At 42.6% G+C, this 10,377-nt stretch overlaps 1 long non-coding RNA gene across 1 annotated transcript; it reads left to right on the top strand.

The window, feature by feature from the left end:
* The first annotated feature begins 1,458 nt into the window (after nt 1-1,458).
* Nucleotides 1,459-7,663, top strand: LOC144365635 (uncharacterized). The gene is made up of 2 exons (XR_013424327.1): nt 1,459-1,875; nt 4,873-7,663. It is a non-coding gene; the product is annotated as an uncharacterized LOC144365635 (long non-coding RNA).
* The last annotated feature ends 2,714 nt before the right edge of the window (nt 7,664-10,377 follow it).

Here is a 10,377-nt window from a genome sequence, read left to right as displayed (position 1 = left end):
TGTCTCTTAGAAATTTATTTCTAGACCAGACATTTAATTGGTATAATACTCATGATGTGATTGTACAATTTATGATTACAATTGTTCTTTGCACCCTGGTTTTATGTTCAGAGAATACAAGTCTCACTCACCCCAGCTTAGGGAACAACAGGTGTATTCCTTATGCAGGTTCCACTGAATTCTTGCAGTTTTTGCATGAATCATCATTGAATCTTCCATTAGTGCATTATCATCATCACAGGTAATCAAGTGTGCACATACTGGATGTAATCCAAGCTACTTCACCTGTATCTCACAAAAGTCTCATAATAATCCCATTGGTATATTCCAGCATTAATCCCATTTCAAGATGAGAAAACTGAACAGGAGAGAGGTTATGTATCTTTCTCTTTTAGATCACATAGTTAAAAGACACAGAAACCAAGCTTTGATTCCAATGGCAGACTCTGTGGCTTGAGTTCTCAACTCACAGTCTGTTTTGTTATTCTCTGAAGTTCATGAGTAAAATGGAGAATTGGGAATCATGAGAGCTCATGTGAAAATCATGCATTTGGAAACAAGCAGAACTGAGGAGCAGTTCTCTGCCACTGCACGCTGGAGTTGGGGTTTATTTGTCTTTCCTGGCATGAGTACCTGAGAATGTGCAGCATAGACCCTATCCTAGAAGTTTTCTGCTGGGTTATTTTTATGTCTCAAGCCAAATGGCACATGGGTTAAAGAATGAATTGAATCCTTGAACATAAACATTGTGTATGGTACAGGAGGGCTTGGAACCAAAAGTCTAATCTATTTTTGGTTGAGAACTGAAGTGGAATTATGGTCAGGGAGACCATTGGTCTTTATAGGGGCATGCCCTACCTTGCAACTGAAGTTTTATCCCGTCCTTCTATCTCTAAGTCTCCATTTTGGATGCCAGTTTTAATCATTTCTACAACCTACTCAACCATGACCACCTCAGGTCCACTTTATCATTTACCAAATCTAGGAAAGTTGACCATCTGTTCTCATTTATTTCTAATTTCTACTTCTGAGTAATTATAAGAAAAAATAACAATAAAGCCATGGCAGTTGGCCTGACTATAAATTCTCATTACTACTTTAACTGGGGTTTTCACATTCATCAGCGGCTATTCTTAATCAGTCGGCACAGTCCCCATTCCCCATAGTGGCTGGTATCACAAAACCTTTCCACTCCTCCATTCCCCCATCTCCGCCCCTTCCTTATGGAAGGCAGACTGCCTGCATCCCGTTCCTCTTAGAAGACCGAGATGTTGGGTTTGGGTCTCCTTCCTTTCCATCATCGCCATCACCCACTCTGTTCTCCCATATCTGGGTATTCTTGTTCCCACTCAAGAAAAACACGTCCCTCCTCTTCACTTCTGCAGTTCTCTCTCATTAAGCTCTTTGTGTCTCTTCTTCCTGTATTTCCTTGCTTCATTCCTTATCCTTTTGTGTGGTGAGCCGTTCCTGCGGACTGTGGTCGCCATTACATGATGGCGCTGGCTCTGTTGTGGTCTGTGAAGGACAACTCCATATCAAAGAGAGTTGGCGTGTTCCCAGCTCCTTATCAGAGAAAGTTGGCGTGTCATTTTCTAGCACCCTGTGAGAAGGGTACACGTGGCAGCTTTGCATTGGGGTTCGAGGTGCTTTATTAAGGCTGGGAGGGGCATCCAATTATTATTCCGGGTAGTAGAAGAATCATTAGAAGAATATCAGGGGCCTGAATAAACTGCTGAAAGAAGATTCCTGAGTCGCGTCTTCCTTGCAGGCAAGGGGGTCGTGACAAGTGGTGCCGAGACCCGGGAGAAAAGAAACAAAGAAACACCCAGGAACCAGAACTTTCAGCAGTCAGGGAGGCGCGCCGGTAAGTCCCAGGTAAGGTGGGACCCGCTGTTAAAAAGCGGAGGCTCCTCTATACATAAAGAGGGAGCATTAAAAGGTACCTGCTCCTCTGTAAAAAGAGAGGGCGTTACATCTCATAGCAATTGCACTCTGTATTTTCGTTTTTGTTTTCTGTGTATGTTCGTTTTGTTTTGTGTACTTTCACTTTTGATTTCTGTGTTTTCTTGTGTTGCGTTATGGGTGCTGTGACTTCAAGTCCACTCCTTCTAGCCCTCAATGGCCTTTTACATTCCAAGGGACTGGAGGTGAAACGCAGTACCTTAGAGAGATTTTTACAGAGAGTAGATGTCGCTGCACCGTGGTTTGCATTTTCAGGCAGCCTCACTACACCCAGCTGGGATAAATTAGGCAAAGACCTTGACTTTGCTCGTGAGCAGGGCATGCTAGAGGGCGGGGTGATACCCCTCTGGAAGATGGTCCGTAGTTGTCTTACGGATGGCCGATGCCAAGAAGCGCTTGTTAAAGGGCAGGAGGTTTTAGAACAATTGCATGAGGAAAAATCAGAAACAACAGAGAGTGAAGTGTCTCAGGAAGAGGGGAGTGTGCGGGGCGTGGAGAACGGGAGGAGACTGTATCCAGATCTCAGTGTGCTGCGCACGCCCCCATGCGAAAGTGGGTCAGAGGCAGAAGACGCTGAGGAGGAGGAGATAAGAACGCTGTCCCGGCAGCTAGGGAGTTTAGGTACAGGGAACAGAGATAAGCAAGGGCTCAAGAACGGGCGGCCTCCCGATCCGCCTCCGTATGGCGGGGGTGTTTCAGGCTGCCGCTGCTTTCCTCTTTTCCTCAGGGCTGGCATATCATTGCTATTGACATTAAAGACTGTTTCTTTTCTATTCCTTTGCATCCTAAGGACTCACAGCGTTTTGCCTTCACCCTTCCCTCGTGTAATCACGAGGAACCAGATCAAAGGTTTGAGTGGGTTGTTTTACCACAGGGAATGTCTAACAGTCCTACGATTTGCCAGATGTATGTAGGGAAGGCACTCGCACCTCTCAGACAACAATATCCTTCCATCAAGATTATTCATTATATGGATGATGTATTATTGGCAGCCAAATTACAACAGTCAGTTTATGAGGCCTATAAAGACTTGGTGAAGTTGTTAGCTCAGTATGGATTACATATTGCACCTGAGAAGGTTCAAACAGGGGATTCTATTCAGTATTTGGGAGCAACGATTGGATATGACATGTTAAAACCACAAAAAGTTACTATAAGAACTCAAGATCTCCAAACTTTAAATGACTTTCAAAAACTGTTGGGAGATATTAATTGGATAAGAGGTTATTTACATATTCCTAATATCGTGCTCCAGCCTTTGTATGCTATTCTTAAGGGTGATCCAGATCTTACTTCCCCTCGTACCTCACTAAAGAGGCCAGAGCGGCCCTTATAAAAGTAGAAGAAGCTATACAACATGCCACTCTATGCAGGCTCCAGAGTGATAAACCTTTCCAGTTATGTGTGCTTGCCACTATGCGGCAGCCTACTGGAGTACTGTGGCAAGATGGGCCTTTACTATGGATCCACCCACATGTATCCCCAGGAAAATCTTTAGAATACTATCCTGATGCTGTTGCAGCGTTAGCACTTAGAGGGATTCAACAGAGCATTCAATTTTTTGGACAAGCACCTTCTTCTCTTATCATACCCTATTCTAAAGTTCAACTTAATGTTTTGTGTGCTACTCTAGACAACTGGGCTATTCTATGTTGCTCGTTTCAAGGGGATATTGATAATCATTACCCTTCTCATCCATTACTCCATTTTGTTAAAGAGCATCCTATCATTTTCCCTAGAGTAACTTCACCCACTCCAATTCCAGGGGCTGTTAATATTTTTACTGATGGCTCTAAGTCTGGAATGGGAGCTTATGTGATTAATGACTCTCCCCCAGTCCAGCATCAATTTGCTCCTGGAAATCCACAATGGGTAGAACTGCAAATTGTCATTGAAGTTTTTAAACAGTGTTCTTTTCCTTTCAATCTCATTTCGGACTCCATTTATGTGGTGCAGGCACTCAAAATTCTGGAGGCTGTAGGAGCTATTAGTGACACCCATGCTGTGTCTGCTTACTTTAATCAGCTTCAACAGCTTATCCGTAGCCGTACTGCCCCTTTTTATCCACTGCACATTTGGGCTCACACCTCTCTTCCTGGCCCGTTATCACAGGGTAATGCCTGTGCTGACTCGGCAACTAGAAGCCAGTTGGTATGCTTGGCCTCCTCCTTAGAAGAAGCTAAATTGTTTCACCACAACTTTCATGTCAATGCTATGACACTGCGCAGACGTTTTTCCATCTCCAGAGCAGATGCTCGTCAGATAGTATTACAATGTCCCCATTGTGTCACATTTCTTCATCCTCCTACTTATGGTGTAAACCCACGAGGATTGAAGCCATTGGTCGTCTGGCAAATGGACGTAACTCACGTGCCTGACTTTGGTAACCTCAAATATGTACATGTTTCTATTGACACATACTCTGGAATTATTCATGCTTCTGCTTTATCGGGAGAAAAGGCACGTAATGTTATTACTCATTGCTTAGAGGCATGGGCAGCATGGGGTGCACCTGCATCCCTTAAGACTGATAATGGACCTGCTTATACTGGCAGACAGTTTACATCTTTTTGTTCTACTATGGGAGTACAACTTGCTCATGGGTTGCCTTACAATCCTCAAGGGCAAGGCATTGTTGAACGTGCCCACCGCACCTTAAAAGAAACCTTAGAAAAACAAAAAGGGGGAATAGGAGTTGACCACACTCCTAAAGAACGCCTGTCCTTAGCTCTTTTTACCATTAATTTTTTGAATTTGGATATTCATGGCCGCTCTGCGGCCGATAGACATGTGTCCCCTCAGCCCTCTGTGACTGGCTATGTTAAGTGGAAGGATGTTCTTACGGGCCAATGGAACGGCCCTGACCCCGTGCTGACATGGGCACGAGGATCTGTATGTGTTTTTCCCCAGGATCGCACGGAGCCGCTGTGGATCCCTGAACGCCGGACAAGAAGAGTCTCGAGATCTACTAACCAGCAGCAGGAGGTGCCACAACAGTCCCATGATGAGGAGTTTAATTCTGATGAGTGCTCTGGCTCTGATGCTGGTGCCAACGGTACAGATGGCACCAATGCAGTGGTGGGCAGTGGCACGGGCATGGCCAATGCCAATGCCAGTTCATAGTAATTCTAGTGTCCTCCCCACTCTTTTTTCTACCTCATGTGAGATGTCTGCTCCTTGTACCTCTCCTAGAGGGGACATGGAAAATATTTTTAATCAGTCTCAAGTTAATCTCACAGGAGTTTTTTGTTTCAGTCTTGGGAACACTAATTGTATTAGCCTTAAGACCAAAAATTTGACTAACTGGGAGGACCCATTACGGTCCAGTCGAGTCTCAGGGAGTATTCTCAGTGCTGTATTGAGCCAAGTAGTTTCAGGGAAGCAATCAGGCTCAGGGACCCCCGCAACTAGCTCTGTTTTAAACATAACTACTTTAGCTATTATCTCCGAGGTATTAATCCCAATGCCTCCTTCTTCTAATAGTACTTGCTATGCCACTCATTTCAAGGCCTCTCCTTACTGTACCCCTAATTTTGGTTTTCCCCCGACATTTACGCCTTGTCAGGATCATTCTTGGGAGAAACATCAAGTTGCTAAAGGTTTCTCCTTTTCCCCCCCTCTGAAGAGATATGTTTATAACTTTAACAACAATGCCAACTCCTCTACAGGAACAGGTTGGTCCTGGTTTCAATGGCTAATTTCCAATGAGAAGGGGGCTTCAGCCGATATTTCCGCATTGGCTCAATTACTAGGAGCCAAAAGTTGGCTGGCTAATGTTTCTGGCACTACTAAGGAGAGTGAACGAGGTAATAGGCTTACATCTGTTTCGTTCAACTCTCTGTTACATTATGCCACATTGCCTCCTGCAATGGTCTGTATCCAATCCCCGTTCCTGTTCCTTTTAGCTAATCACACCTCATTGGGGATGCTGGATTGTTCTATTATTACCTGTTTCTTATCTGAGTGTTGGAATGGTTCTTGGACTGTAGCAGTAATTATGAAAATTCCAACTTTTGTCCCAATCCCAGTCACTGCGGATCCAGATAAATTTCCTATTGTAGAGCTACTTAGAGTCCGCAGAGATTTTGGAATCACGGCAGCTATATTGACAGCCGTGGCGGCATCTGCTGCTAAGCAGTTACGGCCGGAGTAGCCATGGCCTGTCAAGTACAAACTGCTGCCACTATTAATCAAGTTGTTCAACAAACGTCCACTATACTTGAATCACAAAATGCGATTAATCAACATATTTTGTCGGGGATTTTAGCTACCAACCAAAGAATAGATTTTCTTCAAGCTCAGGTAGAAGAATTGGCTGACCTAGTACTTTTAGGCTGCATTGACCAACGTGCACATTTATGTATAACCTCTGTCAGATTTAATGATTCCAGGAATGCTTCCCACATCATTGGTGGATATCTGGCCGGAAATTGGTCCATGGAAGCGGAAGACATGATCCAGTCTCAACTAACCCAGATAGCTGTCTTGAATAGTACCCGTGTCGATCCCGTGACTCTGGGTCAATTCACCAATTGGATATCTTCTGCTTTTTCCTTTTTTAAAGAGTGGGTGGGAGTAGGCATTTTTGGTGCACTGTGTTGTTTTGGTATGTTCCTCTGTTTGTGGTTTCTCTGTCGCCTTAAGGCTCGTAGTGCTCAAGATAAGGCTATGATCATACAAGCTCTTGCTGCTTTAGAAACTGGCAACTCGCCACAGGTCTGGCTTGCGCATCTTAAGCACTAAACTTTTGACATGGTCATTGCACCCCAAGTTATTATAACATTGCACTGGGATTGACATGTCTTTCCTCGTTATTCTCTTAGTGTCAGAAAGCCCTTGCACTCTGCCGGTCTTGCTACCATTGCACGCAGATGGGTTTCTACACTAGTGCCTTTGACATGGTCGTTGCACCCCAAGTTATTATAACATTGCACTGGGTACGACATGTCCTTCTTTTGTCTTTCTCTTAGTGCTGGAAAGCCCTTGCACTCTGCGGGTCTTGTTGCCATTGCACGCAGAAGGGTTTCCACACTGGTCTTTATCTATCACTTTAAAGTCCGTGCCTTTCTTTCAGGGTGCTGCCAACTTGTTTGTAGTTGTACCTCTGCATGGCCACAGTTCGACCTCAGCTATTCCCTCTTACTCACCATCGTCACGATACAGGATGCGAGGCAAGGCACTGCACTTGAGTGATCCATTGAGAAGAGGGACCTCAAGGGGAGCATGTCCTATTGCATGCGGGTTTGACGTGTCTCCGCCCCGCCCCACGAAAAAAGGCGTCGGCTGATATGGTGTCAGGTCTGGGGAAGGCGCCCCCTGGGGCTGGCCCATACTATGCAGCCACTTTTGCACAGTGGGATAGGACCTCTACTCTCGCCTGTATTGTCTTAGTGAAACAAAAAGGGGGAGCTGTGGTGAGCCGTTCCTGCGGACTGTGGTCGCCATTACATGATGGCGCTGGCTCTGTTGTGGTCTGTGAAGGACAACTCCATATCAAAGAGAGTTGGCGTGTTCCCAGCTCCTTATCAGAGAAAGTTGGCGTGTCATTTTCTAGCACCCTGTGAGAAGGGTACACGTGGCAGCTTTGCATTGGGGTTCGAGGTGCTTTATTAAGGCTGGGAGGGGCATCCAATTATTATTCCGGGTAGTAGAAGAATCATTAGAAGAATATCAGGGGCCTGAATAAACTGCTGAAAGAAGATTCCTGAGTCGCGTCTTCCTTGCAGGCAAGGGGGTCGTGACACTTTTGCTCTTGAAAGTAAGAGTTCTCTGACTTTTTTATTTATGCTTTGAAACTTGGACACAATTTTCTGCTATTTATTTTCTACATGGCTGCTGTAGTCAGCCTTTACACTGCTGTGACTAGAAGACACACCAGAACAATTGTAGGGGAGGAAGAGTTTATTTGGGGGCTCAGAATTTCAGAGGTCTCAATCCATACACAGTCGAATCCATTCCTTGGGGCTCAAGGTGAGACTTAATATCATGGCAGATGAATGTGGCAGAGGGAAGTGCTGCTACATGATGATCAGACAGCAGAGAGACTCCACTTGCCAGATACAAAGATGTACCCAAAGCCATGCCCCCAGTGACCTACCTCCTCTAGCCACAGCCCACCTGTCTCCAGTTACCACTCAACTAATCCCATCATAGGATTAATTCACAGATTGGGTTGAGACTCTGTAACCCAATTATTTCTCCTCTGAACCTTCTTGCACATTCTCACACATGAACTTTTAGGAGACATCTCACATCCAAACCGTAACAGTGGCTTTCAGACTTTCAGCTTTCCAAACATAAACTTTAGTGATTTTCCTCCACCACCTTTAGTCAACCAATTCCCAATCACAATTCATTCACTTAACAAATATATCTGGCCCCATTCTAGTAAATGAAAATCTATAAAATTACTTGTCTCATGAGGCTTATATTCTATGGGGGAACCAGGCAACAAAACGCAGGAAAAAGTTAAAAATTCTATATGTTAGACCATTCAAGGGCAAGATTAAATTGGGAAGGGTACGTACGTTTGAAGTGACGGGGAGGGTGACAGCATTCCAGTCAAGGTCAAGCCAATCGAGCTCCTTTAGTAGGTCTTCTCAGAAACTGTGCCTGAAATGTATATTTTTATATATCCTTGGTCATTCCTACTTACAACAGGGGTTCCAAAGAGGCATTGAATTTTAACCAAATAGAGGGCCACCTCTTCAGATCATGAGCTCATTTGGTAGGGGCGGGGGGGAATTGAAACAGGTGAGCAACTAGCTGCTTTGGATGATTAGAGATTTTAGAAATGTAAATTCCAAAATGAAGAAGTTGAATAAATATAAAAGTGAAATCCTTAATTAAGTGATCACTTTATCCACAAAATAAACTTTTACAATAAAAATGATATTGAAAATGAATCAATTTTTGAAACAACTTCAATGAGTGTTCCATCATTGGGTGAACTTTTTTTTTTAACTTGAAAGCTCTTTTGCTTTTAATATGAGAATACAACAAAAAACATGACTCCCAAAAAGAGTTATAAGAAAAGAGACAATCCAGAGAGTCTACTCTGTATTTATTATGTCAGGGAAAAATATAGCAATTATGGCATCACAAAATATGTAACAACTTGATATCCTCTGAAACACCACTGTTCACAAATGCTCAGGGAAGATTATTAGGTTTGAGTCTCACTTTAGTAACTATAAATGTTGATAAAGTGATGTGCTTATCACTCAATAAGTAGTCAACCCTCCATATAAATATATAAATATATATATATATATATATAAATATATATATATATATATATATATATATAAATATATATATATATATATATCTCCAACTATATATGTTGACCACAGATATATGTGTGGTCAAGAGGGAAAAGTAATAGATATAAACTAGATATTTAAACAAATATAAATGTATTTATAAATTTAAACCACAAAAAGAGATATAAACTAAGTACCCATAAAATAAAAATGAAAGGACAATATTAAGAGAAAATTTCATAATCATAGAGTATCTCTTCTGGCATGTGAAGGAGAAGAGGGATAAAAGATATATGTACAATTTTAAATTCTTCTTAAACCAGGAAAGTCATAGTTTCTGGTCTGCTTATTCCCAAAGTCCTATCTTGAGGTCATACAATCTTCAAGGCCTTTGGCATTCCCATTTCTAGGAATGATTTATTCCATGAACCCATTCCAGCACCTTCAAGGTGTATAATTTTTTGTTTTGGGTTTTTGTTGTTGTTTACCAAATCCTATAGCCTTCTTCTTGTATATCAAGAAGTCTCATCTGTATCTTTAGGGAGCTGAGGCACACAGTCCTTCTCTGTGGGAGCCAAATGAACATTAATTAATGATGAATGGAGGATACTTTACCATCTGTTCAGCACTAATTCAATATACACTGTTGTTACTTAATTGGATTATTTTTAGTCTTGTAGTTTCAACTGGGCGAACACTGATGGCTGGAGCTGTGACACACCCTGGCAAATCATAACTCCCCTTTTGAATTCCTTGTCCGCAGGGTTGACTACTTATTGAACCATAAGTGTATCCAAATAGCCAGGGAAGTTCTTTCCTAACAGTTGGCCTTCTTAAAGTGATAAAGCCCATTTCAGTAGAATAATTCAAGTCAGGGATAAATAGTGAAAGCCTGGAGGACAGAGAGTAAATGAAGAAAGACCATGAAAAAAAAATGTTATTTTTAAAAGAAAATAAAACAAATGGGATTTACATACATGATGACTAGGACAACATTGTTCATATTTTCATCAGACCACTGACACTTCCTAGTACAAAATTGTTACAGTGTGCTACTCCCTGGAATAGGTACTGTGATATGCATTTGGACTGGCAAATCAGCTGTGTCATTTCAAATTAATAGCATAATAGATATTTCTGCATGAAGAGC

Source organism: Ictidomys tridecemlineatus, chromosome 1 (assembly GCF_052094955.1).
Source record: "Ictidomys tridecemlineatus isolate mIctTri1 chromosome 1, mIctTri1.hap1, whole genome shotgun sequence".
NCBI classification, from domain to species: domain Eukaryota; kingdom Metazoa; phylum Chordata; class Mammalia; order Rodentia; family Sciuridae; genus Ictidomys; species Ictidomys tridecemlineatus.
The sequence above is the reverse complement of the archived record's forward strand: the minus strand, read 5'-3'. Positions and strand labels throughout refer to the sequence as shown.